The sequence below is a fragment of the Meleagris gallopavo genome, chromosome 2 (assembly GCF_000146605.3).
Source record: "Meleagris gallopavo isolate NT-WF06-2002-E0010 breed Aviagen turkey brand Nicholas breeding stock chromosome 2, Turkey_5.1, whole genome shotgun sequence".
NCBI lineage: Eukaryota > Metazoa > Chordata > Aves > Galliformes > Phasianidae > Meleagris > Meleagris gallopavo.
This window is the reverse complement of record NC_015012.2, coordinates 26,443,868-26,463,374: the sequence shown is the minus strand read 5'-3', so window position 1 is coordinate 26,463,374 and position 19,507 is coordinate 26,443,868. Positions and strand designations below refer to the sequence as shown.

General features: G+C 36.6%; 1 long non-coding RNA gene across 1 annotated transcript; it reads left to right on the top strand.

Annotated features, from left to right (window-relative positions):
• Positions 1-339: 339 nt before the first annotated feature.
• Positions 340-17,197, top strand: LOC109366405. Its single transcript, XR_002112715.1, has 4 exons — positions 340-427; positions 10,073-10,115; positions 14,338-14,471; positions 16,472-17,197. It is a non-coding gene; the product is annotated as an uncharacterized LOC109366405 (long non-coding RNA).
• The last annotated feature ends 2,310 nt before the right edge of the window (positions 17,198-19,507 follow it).

Genomic DNA, 19,507 nt, shown 5'->3' with positions numbered 1-19,507 from the left:
TTCCCCCCCAGCATCTATGATAATTGAACTAGCAAGAGTATTTGAAACTGTACTCAATATATACTTTTTTAACCTTTGGAAGAAAAATTATCTATAATGAAGAAGCCTATAATTGTTATACAAGTAGTCTTTAAAAATACACTAAAAAACATGCCAGAATATTTTACATATTCAATTCAAGTGATTATATCATTATGACATAAGGTTAAGGTTTATTAACCTGTCGTGGAAATGCTGAGTCACAGCCTGAAGCAGTGATTGAGCACCTGATAGGAAGGCAGGGCCAACCCAGGGGAGCTCAGGTGTGTGCAATGAACTGGAGTGACCAGAAGGAGTGGAGCCAGGATCCATCTCTTCCCAGACCTCATTTAAGGGTTGTCAGGGGGCAGTAATGGTGTTTTGCTGGAGATCCCTGATGCCTTCTAAGGTAGGTAGTTTCTTTACTTTATTTCTGCACCCACAGCTGCTGCATTTGAGCATATTCTCACTTTCTGTTACCTAGGACTTTGCTGCTATGCTGTCATTGCTCCTCTTTCTGTCATTATATGGATTATAGTCTTATATAACCCAAATGTGCTTCAGTATGAATACTTGGTTTTTACAGCTGTTTTTTTAATAAATGTTTCAGAACTGTGCAGTTAATTCTTAGCAGATTGGTATCTGAGGTGATAAAAAAAAAATGTGTGTAGGTCACTCTAAAAGTAATGTATCCTATTTATTTCCATGGAAGTGACAGTAGATACAAAGAGCACATTAATATTATTTGATAGAGTAAATTCTTACTTACAAAACAGTCTCTTTCGCCATATTCACCACTGTGAGCTATGCATTTCCCCCAGCAATGAACAAGAACTTTTATGCTGGGCTTCTAACAACCTGTATCAGCAGAGATGACCCACTATAGCTGTCAGCTCTGCTAAAATACACCACCCACCACCTCACTGTATTCACATCCACTGATCTCCACAAACTTCCAGCAAGTGTTGATGAAAGTCAATGTGTGCAATTTTTACTCCTGCAGGAATTCATTTCCATGTCTTTGCTTTGTATGCGCTTTCATGTCAAACATCATTTTGTCAAGCTGCCTCTCTGCTGCCTTCTGTCGTGTGCAAAACAACATGTAATAGAATGTTGGCAAGAAGGATCAGCCTCTACTGCTGTGCCACCAACATCTGCCTCTGATGTTGTGGGTCAACATAATAAAAAAGGAAACATAGCTGTCTTTTGTCTTGAGGAACACTATGTAATGAAATACAACATTAATTTAGATCAGCACAGGAAAGCAGAGAATGGCAGAGAATGCTGGAGTTACTTAACTTTTAAATTACCTCTTCTTCATTTTTGTAAAATAAATATTAAGGAATGAAATTATTTCCTTCCTAAAAGCAGTTTGCTTTTACAGATGTATTGTAATTGATAATGTCTATAATCTAGTACATAAATCTTAGCTTCTCACTTTTCAGAGATAATTTCATAGGTGGGAATATTTGCTCTCTTATTTCTCTAAATAAGAGAAGTAGAGGCTAGTGTCATTTTGTCTTGAGATACATATGGTCTAAGGCTAACTCCTTCTGGAGTAGACTGCATGTCACCTTTGCTCCTGGATATCTTCTGGTGCTCTGTGACCCAATATCATAATTTCTTGGGTTTTGTTTATAAGATATCTGAAGTGATGTTAAAGTTCACCTTGTTTTCAGAGAAGGCACCTGGAGGCTTTGTGTTCCATACCCTGAGGTCTGACATGAAGTCTCTAAAGCTTTTTCAGAATTATTGCAGGGCTATGGGAGGCCAAGTGTGGAGTTCATAGAGTTCATAGCACTGTAGATTCTAAGTCTTATTTCATGGAAAGCTTTGTGACATCATTTAGCTTTGAAGAAAATGTTGTAGGCTGAGTGCAGTGCGTATCTTCTCAATAGTGCATGTAGGGCTTGGAAGGATAATTGCTGATATCTTTCTCATATAGAACATGATATAGCAGGTTATGAATAAATAAAATGAAAGGAATTGAAACTTTTTTAAAAAAAACTGCACTGGAACAAAATGTCTTTGAGAACAGTAAGTAGCTATACGAATAAGAATCATTCGATAAAGATAAATTCTTAGGTGTTTGTTAAATTATACACCAGGTGATGCGCTACTATACCTAATACTTAAAGTTAGAGCTATGCTATCCTAGGTCTTGCTATCAGACATCCCCAGGAAATGAAACAAACTATTTGTGAGACGGTGGAAACCACTATGTGAACCTCTTTCTTTGAGTATGTGGGTGCTGGTCACCTTGCTAAGACCAAAGAGAGCCCATCTCCCTCCTCACCAGTCTGATTGGAGAGAGATCCGCTTTGGTCCCTATTTTGCAGAGCTGAGGCACTGTGTTTGAGCATGGGGTTCCTTCATATAGGAAATTGAGGAAGTTGCCCTTCACATTGGATATTGGTCAAGCAGTTTAAAATGTGAATTACTTCATGCTGGGTATATGTGTAGTGTTTCAGCATTTCTCTTCACTTAATAGCAAGTAAGATCCTTTCACTCTTGTATTACACAGGATGTTGTGACATAAATCCACTTCTGCATGTTTCTTTGCATTTTGAAGTATGACAGATGCCTCAGTCTGTATTTTCCTGCACACCACAGTTATTTGCATTATTTAGAATGGAGGAGCACCTACCAATTAGGTAGGCTTCCACTAAATAAGAGTAAAGAGTTCATTTACAGGACCAGAATGACATATATATTCTTTAGCTAATCCTTACAGTAGCTTAAATTTCACTCTTAAAAGAAAATAAGTATAAAAATCTTCAATCAATTACTGCAAACTCAGTATGGCTTTTTTTCAATTCTTTTTTTTGATCTGCTCATGAGGAAACCACTAACATTTTTTTAAACTGGAATACTACTATTAATATTTTCATTGCATGTAGTACTGAGATTTTATTAACTATTTGAAAGGGGTAGATAATAGCAGGACAAGGAAAAATAGTTTTAAGTTGAAGGAGGGAAGATTCAGTTTGGATACTGGGGGGAGTTCTTTACTATGAGAGTGGTGAGGTACTGGAACAGGCTGCCCAGAGAGGTTGATAACCCATCCTTGGAGGTGTTCAAGGCCAGTTTAGATGAGGCCTTGGGCAGCCTGGTCTACTATTAAATGGGGAGGTTGTTGATACTGCCTATGGCAGGGGAGTTGGAGATTCATGATCCTTGAGGTCGCTTCCAACCCAAGTCATTTTATTACGGTTAATTTGACATTTAAAGTAGCATTGAGGACTATTTCGGGAGACCTGTATTATATGTAAGGCCAGAAGTGTACAGTAAAACATCTTAGGATTTCTTTTTAATAATTCAAAACTTTTACTGGAGGAGGTTTTTTTTGATTGGAATTCCAAAAAAAAAAAAGGAAGAAAAATAAAAAATAGTGAACAAGATTAATAGAGAATAGCAGAAGATTAGGCAGTCATGGCAGTTAAAAGAAATTCCAGTTCATGTCCTTGTACTTTGAAGTTCATTTCTTAGTAAAGTTGTAATAATAAATTATAAACATTTTGGACAGTAATTTTTAAAGTATTTAAAATGTCTTTTTGCTCTTCGGTCTCTGTTGTTGTGACTGAAACAGTGGTAGTATAGCCACGTGACATACCTATAGAAGTATGTGTTTCATTTTAATGACAAAATGTGAACAATATACAGAACAAATCCTGATCAATTAGATCTATGTTTATCATAATTTCATGCCTTTCAAGAGCTGCCTTTGTGCAGCAGACAGTCAGTAACGCTGTAATTTCAGACTGGTCACTAATAGTCATTTTTCAAATGCATAGCTTCAGATAGAAACAAAGCAGCAGCAAAGCAATTTATGTTAGCAAAGTAGTAGCAGAGTGGTTAATATCTCCTCATGCACAGTGTCATTAAGACTATATGCAGAAAAATGTATTTTTTTTTAATTTTTTATTGGTAGCTTCCTAGGAATCCACCCAGTTTATCCTAGGAAAAAGCCAGTTATCCACAGTGTTCTATACTTAATTCAGGGCCACATCCTTTTCTAGAAAGCAGGAACTTAGCATTTACCTAAATAGAGTAGGAGATATGAAATAAAATGTGGCTGATAATTAGATAAAATGTTTATCAACATCAGCAGAACTTGTATGTCTATTTGACTTCAAGGAAAAAATCCAATTGAAATATACATTTCTGCAGTCTTTGCTGGTTTGAAAAATAGCACCCTCATCTGTGAGAAGCAGACTTTGCCATAGTAACTCAGTTTTTTTTTTTCCCAGCTTAGATAATTTCTCTGGATAAATTACTCTAAGCTCATGCAGACACCATAGATAGCTTCCAGAGAGCATCTGTGGCCAATTCCAATGCCCCACAAAAAGGTGTGAACAAAGTGCATAAGTACTTCAGGGAGCACTGCTCAAAGGAGTCAGTTGAGATGTAAATAATTTGAGCAAGAGATCTTCCAGAGAACTCATCCTCTCAAGTTGTTAGTGTCAAGAAGCTATGTCCTTAAAAATTCAGTGCTGCTGTTCATTTGCTTCAGCTAAATCATATCAGTGGGCAAGGCACAACGAGAGATTTAGAGGGAGAAAAGAAATGTAAAAAGCCTGAAATGTTTTCAGCAGCACCTGCTGCTGTTGACAATTATCTGAGGAGATTGCATTAATTCCCTGAGTGGTATGATGGTATGGATATTTCATGGAAACCCACGTCTGTGATGCAGGGAAGGGTAAACTGTACCGAAGCCATTGCTTAGACAGAAATATCTATCAAATCAAAGCCAGAGAGGCTGCACTTCAATGCAGGCCTCACTGACTTGCTGCCCTGCTCAGGGCTCATCTGCCAGCAGCCAGGGTAGGAAGCTGTCGGCTTTGTCTGGGCCTGGGGATTAGGAGAGAGTTGCTCCACTAGACTTTTCTTCTTGAGTCTGAAGGACAAGCAAGAATGAAGGGGCAGAAACAGCTTCTGCTGTGCAGGCAGCATCCCCTGCTGTTCTGGCTTCTGTCATCCCAAACTTTTCTCTTCTTACAGTAGTAGAATGTGACACTAACTGGTTTTGGTATTGTTAGGTCAGGAGACACAAAGATGCATTTGCTATAGCAGGAAGAGAGGGAATGGAGGACAAGGATATGATCATCTTGCTCCCAAGGGTGGCTGCTGCTATTGTGGTGGCTGTGAATGCTGTCAGAAGCCAGGAAAGGAACAATGTGGAGGGATGACTCTTGGCCTCTAGCATCTTCTACATTGTAGAACACCTCTGAGATCTAGCACACCCAAGCTGCACCCTGAAGCTGCCACATTTTTCTTTGCAGACCTATAGTGTCATCTTTCTCTGCTGAAAACACATGGGAGTTCTATCCCAATGCCCTCTGCCATCAGAGAATGTCCCGAGCTCCCTTCTCCCCACAGCTGCTTTGCTCTCCAGCCACAACAAGATCTTTCACCCAACTATGTATCACATACATCTCAGCACTCCACTCTGAGTGCATTTATTTCGCTTTCAGACTTGTACAAAAAGCCTATTAACAAAGACATATGTCTACACTTCCATAACACCTTATCTAACAAAGACAATCTTTTCTTTTAATAAAGTGCACATGGCAGAGCCATTAATAGTGAAGGCTCTACAGCACCACTATTTGTTTTCAGAATGAGTTAACACTTTCAAATTTTCAGTGTTTGCTCCTTCCTTGCTACCTCATATTTGATCTTTGTCTGTGCATAGGAAACAGTTTGTATAATTATTCACCTATTTGAACAATAATAGGTAGCCTCTCCATAGTTACAACCAATATCACTCTGTTGCATTTTACACTTCTATAATTTTGATTCTACTAAATTAATTTGACATGGAATTTTAATCCAATACAACATCCAGGTTCAGAGAGAAACAATTAAACTGCCTTCAAGTTAAATTTAAATAGATAGTATCAGGCACAAGGGAGAAGCAGTAAAGACCAGTTCAAGGTTTGCCTTTTCCAGTAACATTTCTCCACCTACTTCAAGTTTTTTAAAAACTCATGCTTGAGGTATATTTGGAAGGAGTTTCATAATTACAAAGCTATTCACTTTAGTAGGGAAAAATGGAAACCTTTTTTTTTTTCCCTAATTGGCTAATCATATTTTTTCAGGAAAACAATCTTCTAGAATATGATGAGACAGTCTTCAGCAAAAATATGTTGATTAAAATGTATTTTCTCACAAAAATCAGTCACATCTCCCCTGTTAATTAAGTCCGTCCTTTTGTAACAGGTTTCCTTCTCTGCCTGGATAATTCACATTCTTCCTCCTAAGGCTGACACTATAGGCGCTGCACAGTGAGGTGCCAGGAAATCTGGCAGCTAAAAATGTTAATCGCCTTATCAATTCAATTTCAAAAAGTTGAGTGAAACTTCCATCTCATTATTTCTCAAAGAAACTCTTGAACCCAGTGGAAAATATTTGTTTACAACAGAATTTTTAGCAATTTGGAAGCATTCTTATAAAACATGTTTCTGACCCCTCTAGAAAATGCAGTATAATTGCAGCTTAGACTTGAAATGCTTTTTGCCAAATGCCATGTAGACACTATTAATATAAGCTATTTACTACAAATATGAGAATGTCAAAACTGAGCATACAATTACTATAATGACAGCTCTTCACTGCAAAAGAAGTACTCATACCTGGCGCCATAATTGCACTGTTGCATTAGGAAGTTCAGAGATTCACAAGCAGAGTGGTGAAGTAAGGTATTACCTAACAAGGAACTAACCATTGGGTAAGTTTTCCTTAATATAAACAAGTCGTACTCCTGGTCTTGAAATTCATCTTCAAGATATAAAATGCTTTTTCTAAAGTTGTTTCACAATTGTAGATTAGATATGTTATAGGTGGAGTTTAGACATTAAAGGAAAAAGAACAAAGCAGCTGTATTCAGTGCACAGAACAAATAGAAACACTTCCACACCCTTTCAGTCACACATACCCATAAACAAATGCACCAGCAGTACCTGAATTTCCTGCCACAAGGATTTTCTGCCTGCTCTTGACAGCTGTTATGAGAATTCTTATATAAAGCTTATAGTTGATATCTGATATCAAGCTGGAAAAAATGCCTCTCCAGCTTTTTGGCTCTACACAAAATCCTTGATGCACCTTCACCAAGGTTGAAAGAAGAGTCTTCACATCTTCATGTCAAAACAGACTTAGTGAGCTTATTAGTAAGAACTTGGGTGATTCTTGAGTACATAAAAGAGCAGTAATACATACGTCCTTCACAAATATCTAAACAAAAAGCGTGACATTCAAGGAGGGAAAAGGTATAAGACAGGAACCTGATGAAGCTTCAGTGGGAAAATCATCCTGCAGTCTTTCCCTCTGCCCTTTAAGTATCTGTGGTGTTAAGAACATAGCTGCCTTAAGCTTCTTGTGAACAAGAGCATCTCATGTCTGAGCTGCCTCTCTTGAGCTCTGTCTTTTTCGACCATGCATGCTGTGCCACTTTGGCTCAGAGCAGCGTTAATCTGTGAAGTGAATCCTCTGGTTTTATTTTTCATGTGCGGTTTGGTTCTCAGAGCAGTTTTGGTGTATGTGAGAAGGATACATTTCAGAAACTCCATCCCAAAAGCACTGCCTAAAGCTTTTCACTGAAGCACCGTCCTTGTTCCCGTATGCACTTTGTGATGATGAGTCTCTTTGTGACCCAAAAAGGACAAATTCAATGGTAATAACTATCTTTGACTTTGCAAGGGGACAGCTTTCTGCCTGTTTTGCAGTGCAGGAAAATGGGAGTCATTTCTGCAACTGAAGGCATGTCTCATAGAGGTTGATGTTTCTGTGGTCCACCATGGGCTGGAAGAGAGAAGGCACTTTGGATAGTGTTCCAGCATGGAATAGATTGATCATTTCTCCCAAGAGGTGAAAAGAAGTATGAGATGGCTGGGACTTGTAGAGTGGCACAAAGCCTATTATTCAGAAGATTCTTCATGTTTTCCCAGAGCCTGAATGGCTCTGCACCATCTCTCCTCTGTCTTTCTATTCCTTACCAGGTTTCCTGAAGCACGTCCTTTCACTCAGCATTTCCATGCAGATCCATAAACAGGTACACATCTGTGCTCAACATGTGTTCCCCTAAGTAGCTTTTAGCAATTGCATTTCCTTAAATAACCCTTTTACTCCAGCCATGGAGGACAGAAGTCAACATATGAAAGGCAGCACAGGAGAGAGCATAAAGATGTGCAGTTCCAGATGGAGTAGAAAATGAGGACTTATTGATCTTACTCTTCTAAAAGAGTGGAGAAATATCTGGGAATGTAGTTCACATCTGTCTGTGAGAAAGCAGGAGGATGGGCATTCAGAAGTCGCAAAGGAATACTCCCAGGTTCAAATGAAAATTTTAAATGTGAAGATAGGTTGAGAAAATTCTGTAACTGTGACAAGAAAAATGCAGGTGCCTAAGGAAAAACAGCCACAGGATAGATGTGATTTTGTTGTGTTCTGTCAGGTTCATTAGGAAGAGTCTTATTCAGTTTAAGATGGGAGGGTTATAGGAAAATCAGGTTGAATAAGTAAATTCAAGGTTGTAAGATTCCTTCAATAATGCTTAAAAAAAGTTTCCCTGATTATGAGGGAGGAGACAAAAATCAATAGGATATAAAGATTACTCTCTTTGGAGAGAAGAATATGTAAGTAAAGAAAAATAGTTCTGCAGGAAAATATTTGGCACTTGTCAATCAACAATATTATTAAATATTATATAAATAATTTATTATATTATAAACTATTCAATCTAAATGATAAATCATTGTAATTTATTATGAATACTGTGTGTGTAACCATGGATGCATTGCCAGTTTCACTCTGATAATATTATCAAGACCTGAACTAATAAATGGTGGTGAGAGATATTGTTGACTGACATGTCTTCCATCTTGAAGTGTAGGGTTAGCCATTTTGGCCTTAAATAAAAAAGAAATTACCTTCAATCTACATATCAGTTCTATTTTGTTAGCAGATTGTTGACTTTTGTTTGCAGATCAGCATGAGTTCCTGATGACAGCTGACTCACACATACTGTAAACCAAGAAATATCAAGTAAAATGATGTTTAGCAGTAAAATAGCTAAAACACATAACTAATTAAATATTGACATGACTTTTGTCATATGAGTAGCAGCATGTTTTTATGGGTCTCTTTTTTTTTTTAATTGATGAGTCTTGAATACTTAATGTTTTGTTGGTGCACAAGATTTTGTCTACTGGGAAGTCTTTACCACTTTAAATGTCAAAAGTGGTGTGAAGATGACACAATTTTTGCCACTTTAAAAGTGCAGCAGAACCAAGGAGTCCCCCACTGTGCACACAGCAATGGCATTTTGGGATCTTCTGCAAGTTCAGTTAGGGGCTGTAGACACAAGGTGGGATGATGTGGGCATTTATTGAAGACTGAAGAGAACTGTGGATACCAAAGGAGGTGCCAATTCATTCACTAGAGTGTTGAACTCTCCTGTTTCTTTTAGGCATTGTGCCAGCTGACCAGAGCTGCCCAGTACTGCGAAACTGCTAAGGCTTTCTTTTACATACACTTTGCTTCTACCATGTGCTCTGTGCTTTAGGGAAAAAAACTGTCAGTTTTCAGTCCAAATTTTCAAAAGCCTAATTGTGAGATGGATGCAGTGGAATCCAACTTAGCAGGAACTGAGGAGTCACAAACAGACTTAGACTGGTCACAAAACCAGAGGGATTATCCAACAACTGACATATCTTAAAAGATGAAACAGATGCACAGAAATAATAAATTATAACAAAATTAGTGCTGCATAATTCATTAGGACTTGTCATTTAGATACAGTTAACATCTCCAGAGTATTGAGGAGAATAAAGATTAGTCTAATGTGTTTTCTCACCTGTATTTCTTACCTCATTTTTAAAAGGAAAAATAATCTTAAATATCTATACCAGATTTCTGCTTTCACAGATTGTATTTATTGGTAAACCTTGCTACTTAGCATTTTTATGTAGAAATTATTGAAAGGATTTTTATACAAAAAAAGAGATTTCATATTTGGTTCAACATATTGGTTTTATGAACCTGTTATTTTCAGATCGTGAAAAGGGAAAGTGGACATACGGAGATGAATGGAAGAGGTAAACCTTTTTAATATGCCTAAGAAATTGTTTCTCACTTGGAAATCTTATAGGCAAATTATTTCAGCTAAACTCTTTTCTGATGAGAAATTAGATTCAATGACATGGAAAATTAGTTAATTTATTTTGCTTTTACCAGATTATTCATTCTGGTATTTTAATATTTTGTTATGACATTCCAAAATATAACATTTGTCTCATCTAAAACAATCTCTTATTCTGAATTTTCTTTCAATTTTAATGCAGAGGCTTTTAATAAAAAATAATGTCAAAATGGCAATTAATACTTGTGATTTGTCAAAAAGTGGAATTTTCTGTTTGTTTTTAACTCTGTTAGTGCTGAAATTTTGCTAGCCAAGCAACCAGTCAACAAACTAAAGAAACCAATTAGTTTCACATGCTTAATTTAAAATGGTAGCAGGAAAACCATTTATATGTATTTCAGTGGTATAGTAAAGAGTAATGGTAATGACTGTTGCAAAATTTACTCTTCTCACATGCTTCAGACATGATTGATGACTTTTTTTGTTGTTGTTGCACTACGGTCATGTTTCTCTATTACAGCAATTATATTGTATCATACTTCATTAAATTTGTACTTCAGTTGGGCATCCCAGGAGCCTTCTTCCAATATACTTTTTTTCTAGTCAAATATCACTGTCTAAGTGTGCAACCAGAACAGTTAAAAGGATGTCACATTGTTCATCTTGAGTCTAAGAGAAGAGAACTGAAGAGCTCTTGTTCAGAGCCAGAACAATTGTTCTTTTTTTTTTTTGAATAGCATTCAATAGTCATTCTTCTCATCAAATGGATCTCAGTAATCACAACTTCAGAGCTTTACTGTATGTGGAGGTCTACAAGGAAAAATAACTTACATGAAAAGAATTCAACAATCTTCTTAAATGCTTAAGATTCCGGACTACTATATTTTTAAGTTAAAATATTATTTTAAAGTACAGTAATGAATTCAAAACACTAAAAAAGTTGTATGTTCTGGTCATTTTGCTGCTCTTATATGTGAAAGTGCTTTATATAGAAGGATTTTAACTGAACAATTTCAGGGAATTCTAAAATATCTGTAGGAATATAAAGCTTTTCTGGTTGCCATTAATATTGACCTCCATGGATTTCACCACAGAATCATAGTATCATAGAATAGCTTGGATGGGAAGGGACCTCAAGGATCATCAAGTTCCAACTCCCTGCCACAGCCAGGGTTACCAGCCACTATATCAGGTACTAGATCAGGTTGCCCAGGTGCCCATCCAGCTTGGCCTTAAAAATCTCCAGGGATGTGGCATTCCCAACCTCTCTGGGCAACCTGTTCTAGCATCTCACCACTCTCTCTGTCAACAGTTTCCCTCTGACATCTAATCTAAATCTCCCCTCTTTTAGTTTAAAAACATTCTGCCTTGTCCTGTCACTATCAACCCATATAAAAAAAATTGATTTTTCTTCATGTTCTTATGTTTATAAACTCCCTCTAATTATTGGAAGTTGTTATTGGAAGGCCACAATGAAGTCTCACCATGCACCACTTTTTATGAGAATGGATTTGTGGTGTACAAGTTCTATAACTGAATGAAAAATAAGGCTTTAGTAATTGCTTCTTTTCTTGACCTGTCTACAAAGGAAACTGAATTTGTTACAGCTATTCTTTGTTCAGCGAAAAATTAATATCAGATTCATCTTCACATGGTTTAAGAGGATATGATAAGAGATGTAAACAAAAACATTGTTTCCTCTCTCTTGCATCTAACGTCAATATGCTGTGTGAGGGAGTTGGGAGGAAATTGAAGTTTCCCCATGAAGGATCATAAATCTAGATCTGTTACTCATTAATGAGTCCCCATCTAGCTCTTCATTGTCAGTAGTCTTGCTGCTTAGAAAAAATGTATAGTAGAGTGTTGGGGAGGTAATCAGAGAGCACGCAAGAACAGGTGTGAACAGTATGCTCTCTCCATTACTTTGCTAATGTACCTTATATCCTTGTTGAAAAAGTAGAAAAAATTGAATGAAATGGAGTGTTTCACTTTCCTTGCCTGCTTGATCTGCACTTATCACCAAATTGGTAGCAAAACCAGAAGTATTTTCCACTTAAGACGTTTTCTCAGAGAGAAATAAAAAGCAACAACAAAAACATAAATTCCTTGTCAAGATGAGTTTGGTGACAAAGCTTGCCCTCTTGTTGCTGTATCACTCATTAGATTTGTGAGAGATGGCATTTGGTCTATGGTCTTTTTTTTTTTTTTTCTTTGAAAGCTCATAAAGACAAAGGGGTTTTATACTGAGTTACACAACTGAGCCCAAAATAGGACTTTGGGCCATAAGTAGCTATTTAATTAAGCTTTACAATACATATAATTGAAAAATGCAACACAAACCAATGCCCTATCATTGGGAATAACAGCCTTGATGTCTGTGAAGTATCTGCATGGAATGGCTAAAACAGAATAGGATGGTCTTGCCTGGGATGTAGATGGAGAAACTGCTTTTTTTTTCTTTCAAGATGAGGTACTGAAATAACTTGGAAATAAACAAACAAAAAAAAGCAGGACTCTAAAAAGTTGCAAGGTTCATTTTAGTTATGTGAATCTGACAGATTTGTTACTAACAATACGATGGAAAAACTGACTTTTTCCCAAACAGCTAACTTCAATCAATAGGTATGGGCTGGAACAACTAAAATTTCTAATCCAAACAAATATGATCTGTTCTTCAACATATCCCAGCTAATTTGGTTTCATTTCTGTACTTTTCTGCACTAATAGTGTCAAGAGCTCTGCTGTATCTCATCTTGCTTTTATGCACAGCAGTATTAAGTAGGGGAGGCAAATCTATGGGAAAAGTCTGTTTTTTTTGTACCTGATGATAGCCAAATGCCTGCTAGGCAGTGGATGATGGGGGCGTGTGTGAACGAGTATTCTACAACACATGCGTGCTCATGTCAATTGCTTTGTGGTAAGAGTAAACCAAATGTCTCATCTGGTAAGCAACAAACTCTGTACTTTGTTTTAATCAGCAGCCTGATGCTGTTGGGTGCACCAGTTCGATGCCCAAACTATGATTTTTTGGCTGAACACAGCCATAAAGAAAAGACCAGACAGTCTAATACTGTGAAGGATATTGCAACCTGGACACTTGATGGCTCTAGTCACCTTCCTGCAATGGAGGGATGTGTGAAGTTGATGTGGAGGAGCCAAATGAGAAGTCTGCTTTGATTTGTCAATTTTTTCTTATTTTCTTTTCTTTTGACTGTGCTCCAAATACGTTATGTTCACTTAGTTGTTGAAGCAACCAATGAAGATGGAGCTATAGCAGCAATAGACCTGGCTACCTCTTCAGGACAATGCACAATGTCTGTTTTATTTGGATTAATGTAATATAATTGCTTAGTAGCAGATTAGGAGTCACAGGTGTTACAAAAGAGGTGGACATCTTGAACATATGGTATCTCATGTTTATTTTTCTCTTTAGTACATATATAGCCTTTGATTTCTTTTTCTAGCTCAGCTGCGATCATATCCATTTTGTCTATTTTTTCCTTCCTATCCTGCCTTCCCTTTGTCTCTTGCAGCAGACTACAGAGAGAAACTTGAGCTGAGGTATTGTTGCAGCTGATTTACTGTTTTAACCTTTGCTTTTGCTTCTTCATTCTTCAGCATTCAGATCTCTATACTCCTTTTAGGGGTTCCTAATTCATCTTGAGTTTTCTTCTCAGTTGATTCATTTCTTGGCTTTTCAATCCCAACTATTTGCCAGCAATATTCTTTCTACTATTTGGGCTCTCTTCTTAGATATCACATCTATTGTAGGAAGAGGATGTAAGGCCGGAAATGAAGGAAGGGGAGAGGATTTTTTTTTTTTTTTTTTTAGTTCTTAGGTGTTACCAGAAGTTTTTTCTCTTGCTTCATGTAAAACTTAATTCTATGCTGATTTACCCTTGTTACTAGAGCACATTCACATTTAAAATACCATAACCTGGTAACCAGTCACCTATATTAGTCTGTACACATCTTACACTGAGACCTCAAGTACATTATTTAATAGAAATAAGTATTAAACATTTCCAAGATCTATGTCCAAAATCCAAGTCTGATGAAATTCAGATTATATTTAGATGTGTCTTATCCATGCAGAATAATTAAAGGCATAATACCTTAAGCCATGTATGTCTAAGTGTCCTGCTCTCAGGTGGGATAATTCATTTTCTTCACTGTAGGTAACATGGTGTGTTTTGGATTTAGAAGAAAAGTAATACTGATAATATACACCAATTTTCTCCCGAATTCAACTGTGGAGAAGTGAGTGAACAGATGTGTATTGCTTCACTTCCTGACAGTTTAACCCACAACAGTGAGTATTAACAGTATTTTATTGCTCAGCCCCCTTAGTTTCTCATGACATGTTAAGATCACATTTGCTCAGCTGTGGTTCACTTGTGTACAGATGTCTAATCTGTGATTGTTCCATTCTACTCTGTACTGATATGGTCTCACCTTCAGTACTGTGTGCAGTTCTTGGCAACACAAAAGAAGAACATAAAAACTATTCAGGTGTGTCCAAAGAAGGACTACAACAATAGTGAAGGGTCTAGGGGGGCAAGATGTATGAGGAATGGCTGAGGTCCCTTGGATTGTTCAGCACAGGGAAGGCTAAAGGTGATCTTGTGGTGGCCTGCAAGGAACAAAAGGGCAGAACTGACCTCTGCTCTCTGGTGGCAGCAGAAGACCTAAGGGAACAGCATGGAGCTGTGTCGGGAGGGTTGGATTGGGTGTTAGGAAAAGGCTCTTCACCAGAGGGTGGTAGACTCCAGAACAGGCTGCCCAGGCAATGAGCAAGGCCTCAAGTGCCAGAGTTCAAGGACCATTTGAACAATGCTCTCAGACGTAAGGTTTGCATTTTGTGTGGTTCTGTGTGGAGGTGGTATCCAACTCAGGATATTCTATGATTCTATTTCATTTTCACAGAATCAGAGAATGTCAGAACAGTAGGGATTGGAAGGAAACTCCAGAAATCTAGTCCAAACTTTCTTCTAAAACAGGCTCATTGCAAGGACTCCATGCAAACTGTCTAGGACTCCATGCCAATTTTTCTCTCTTCTTTGGGTAGAATTCATTCAAGGGAACTTGATGAACAAGTTTCTTTCCTCAGGTGCTTTTCTTGTGTCACCTAGAACAGACACTTTGTGATTTAGTAGCAGGGAATGCACTGAGAAGTCTTTGGCCAGCTTGAAAATTAACCCTTTGTCTCCGCTTATTTCTATGAGAAAAAGCAACAGGGAACCCTGGCAAATATCACTGATGCAAGTGTTTAAGTTTTCCAGCTGCAGAAAATGTGACATAAAAAAGCTTAAGTGACTGTGTAGCAAAGCTGTGAAGAAAACAGAAATTCCACTACTGTAAACCTAATTCTTATTTATTACTGATTTCAATATTAACTGTAATTCCTTCTTTCATAAAACTGACAAAGTCAAGATTATAAATCAACTTCCTGCTAAGATGAATAAAAAAGGGTCCTTCACCATCTCATGCTTTCAAGTTCAGCTTGAAGATTCAATAAGAGAGCACAATTCTTTTTTTTCTGTTGCAAAATGATGTATACGTGATAATATACAGTACAGATGACTACAAAGTAATATTACATCACAGAATATAAATATCACAAACCAGAACATAAAAGTATTTTTTCTTTATAGACATTTAACACGGTTTTCTAATTCTGTTTTAACTTCAGTTTTGTTAAATCATTTCATTCTCAGCTACTCCTTTTACTGACATGACTGCTAAATTTTGAGATTTTTTTTTACAGCTCTTTATTGAGCTATATGGAAGCACTGAAAAAATAGGATAGAAATCTCAGCCTTTTTAGCTTGTTGAAGACAAAGATTTATATTCAGATTGATTTTCAGTTAAAATGGATCTACAAGTCAATAATGAGGCTGATAAAGTATGGTTCCAACAAAGCAGGATATTAAGAAGTCTGTATTAGAGAGCCTTGTGGATCCAAGCATCAGACTATTATTTCAGAAAAGAGAAAGCTGACATTAGATCCAATATGCTTGAGTGAGCCAAGGCTTTTGCAATTTTTCTTTTTTAATTCTGATAGAATTCATTAACAGTAACTAGGCATCTTATCGGTTTATTTTCTCATTTGGAAGCAAACTTTTGAACTCTGCAGATTCTGAAAATCTATTTTTGAAAGAAACTGTTTTTAAGGTGTGTGCTCCTTTAGGGGGGAAAAAAAAGAAACAAAAATTCAGCGGATTTTAACCATGACAAAATTCAACACAATAAATTATGGTGTGGTATCTGATTAAATTAATGAATTAATGCTGGATTCTATACATGTTTCAGGGTCACATAGGGATGGGCAAAACAACAGCTTCCTACCAGTTATGTGTTTCAGATACCTACGGTGGATGTGAAGAGCATAACCTCGGGTTCCTATTAGCAGAGCCTATCTCTGTACTGCCTGTGCCAACCTGGCAGGCAGGTGGCCCGTCCTCCCCCCTTCCATGTCTTTGTTGGACGCCAAGAATCCTCAGAAATATTAACTGATTGCCTTAGTATACGTACATCCATTTTCTCTCACTGTACTTTAAATGATGTGGCCGTTTCTTGATCTGAGTTACAGAGCTTTACCTAGATTTTCCTACTACCATAGAAATGCAGCCTCTCTCAATTTTTGTCAGTATATAAACAAATGTTGCATTCATCAGCCAACCATGCAATCTTCAGAAAAAGTACTCATAAACTTTGGTTGGAGCTGTATAAATCTCTCCCATATCTATCCCAAATAGTGCAGCAAATAAAGCAATTGCATCTGTGAAATGAAGGACTGAGACTAGTCATTCATTATTCTCCTTGTTAATAATCCTGTTCTATTTACCTATTTTATTTTTTTTCCTTCTGTAACTCAGTTCTCCTAGGTCCTTTGAGCAGGACCTGAGGCAGCTCTCATTCTGAAGTTTTCTTTATTTACCTACAGTTACAAAGTCACAGGTGTATGTGCTTGTTCTAATATTTATCTTAAATTTTCAAATAAAGTAAACTAATTTTCCTAGGTAATGATGCTACTGAATCAAGTGCCAGTTTCATTCATTTCTGGATAGTGTTCTGGCAATTCTTTTCTTATTTTTTTTTTTACTTTTTAATTTGAATACTTACATATTTTGACTGCCCTGAATATAGAAGTAATAAAAGAAAAAGAAGAAAATATAGCAAAGCAAACAAACAAGCAATGCAAAGGAAAAAAAAAAACTGAAAAAATACAAAGCTGAATGCTTATCATTTTCCTGTAAGAGATAGGTTGCTTGGTATTTCAAAGAAAAAGGCTAGCAGCATAGGGACATGGGCACAAATATGTCCTGCAGTCTTATTAACCACCATGGAGCCCTTGTGCATAGATAACTATGTTCTTTATCAAAATAGATAATGTTACTTGCTCCGTTTTTATGGAAGAACTTAGTCCTAAGAAGTTGGGTTACAAAAAATCATGTGTTGTTATTTAGGGTCATCCAATAATTTTCTATTAAGTTGAAAAGACATTCAGCATGGCTCCTTCGTCAGATGTGCCTAGAAGTGTTACTAATTGTTCAAGTAAACATGCCCATTTGTATGTTTCACAAGGAAATTATCCTAGTGCTTTTCCTGCAGAATTATGCTGATGCCACAGAAGAAATCTGCAAAGAGACATTGTGAGATGAATTGACAATAGGCATTCTGTGGGGCTTTCTGGGCAAAGTAATTCTTGAGATATTCAACAGTGAAGAAAATGATTAATTCCTAGACATCATCCATATTTTCTATGTAAGTTTTCCTGTGGATAGTCTTTGTTTCAATTTTTTTTTTTTGGATGAAGATAATTAATTTATCAAGTGTTGTCTTTTTCTGTATTATTTTTTAACTTTCCTTCTTTCCCTTCCAATGTCTCCAAATATGTGCTAAAACAATGCAGTATTTATTTTTTTCTTCCATTTTCCCATATTTGATTCAACTAGATCTTCTCCTGTAGAAATACTACACAATGTGGCAGAGAATTTAAGGAGAGAAAGGGAAAGGAATTTTTTAGATCTTATTATAGTTAGTCCACGTTGGTAAAAGTCACTAAGGCATAATGCACTTTGTATAGCTATTTGTTCTTCCTCAGCCAAACAATGATATGTGTGCAGAGGTTTATATGAGGGTTTCAAACAATGCTTATAGGGAATTCATATTTCTTAGGCTGTTACAGCACTTTTTTTTTCGAACTAGAATTTTTGCATTTAGTCCTTGCATCTGATTAGGAGGCAATTATATTACACATGTATGACATTAATTACAATCATTCACAGATAAAGGGAAATTCAAACTCTCCAGTTGTTATTGAGTTAAAGTCTGTATTATTGAAAAACTGCTGTGATAGTTCAATTTATTGTATAACCACAGGGTGGACAGCTTTTTCTTCTGTGTCTAGTGGTAACTTAATTTCATGGTCTAACGTGTAACTAGACACTATGGAATACTTTCGCATGTGAAAGATTAAATTATTGATGTCAGCATGTTCCTCATAAAGATATATTTACAGAGAAATAATTTATTTAGAAAACAATTATTTCCTTCCATTAACATAAAGATAAATTTATTGTAAGGCATAACTTTTGAAACATAGTGATGTTGATCTGTCAAATCCATGTATTCTATTTTTTCACTTGCTTGAGAAAAATTCTCACTTGTCTTAGCTGAGGAACTTCTAATCTACAAATGAGATGTGAGCTAAAAAACATTAGATTCCTTCAGCAGTATTTTGGGCCTTACTATGTCTAAAATATTTAATTTAAAAAAAAATGCTTTATCATATTTTAAAAACAAATCAAATTTCTACAGGCTATTTACTGCAAATGACTGACAGGGGCTGCAGTAACACCTGAGGAAAAAGTTCATTCTTTTCTATATTTCTTATGGAGTAAAAATAGAGACATGGTTTTACTTGCTCTTTACCTGTGTAAAAATTCTTTTGTATCTGTCCTCATGGTTTATTTAAAAATGTCTCAACTCAAAAGGCCACAAGGAAAAAAAAATGCATCTTGACAGAAATTTTTCACTTTTATGAAAACTGGTGGCTGCTTAATTCAGCTCTGTCTAGGGCTCTTTTCTTAGCTGGGTCATGATCAAATTCATTCAGGAAGTTCTAGCTGAGTGGAGGTGAACACATCATTAGCTTCCATTTAAAAGGATGGTCTCAACTAATGTGTGTCTTTGGTACCTGCCTTCCAAGCCCAGGAGAACACATATTATTATCCATGCTGTAAGTTTCAGCGCTGTTTGATGCACATTGGAAGATTGTGAAATGGGATGCACCCTAATTAACTAAGAAATTGATTTCAGTAACAGGAAAAAAAATGCTTGCTA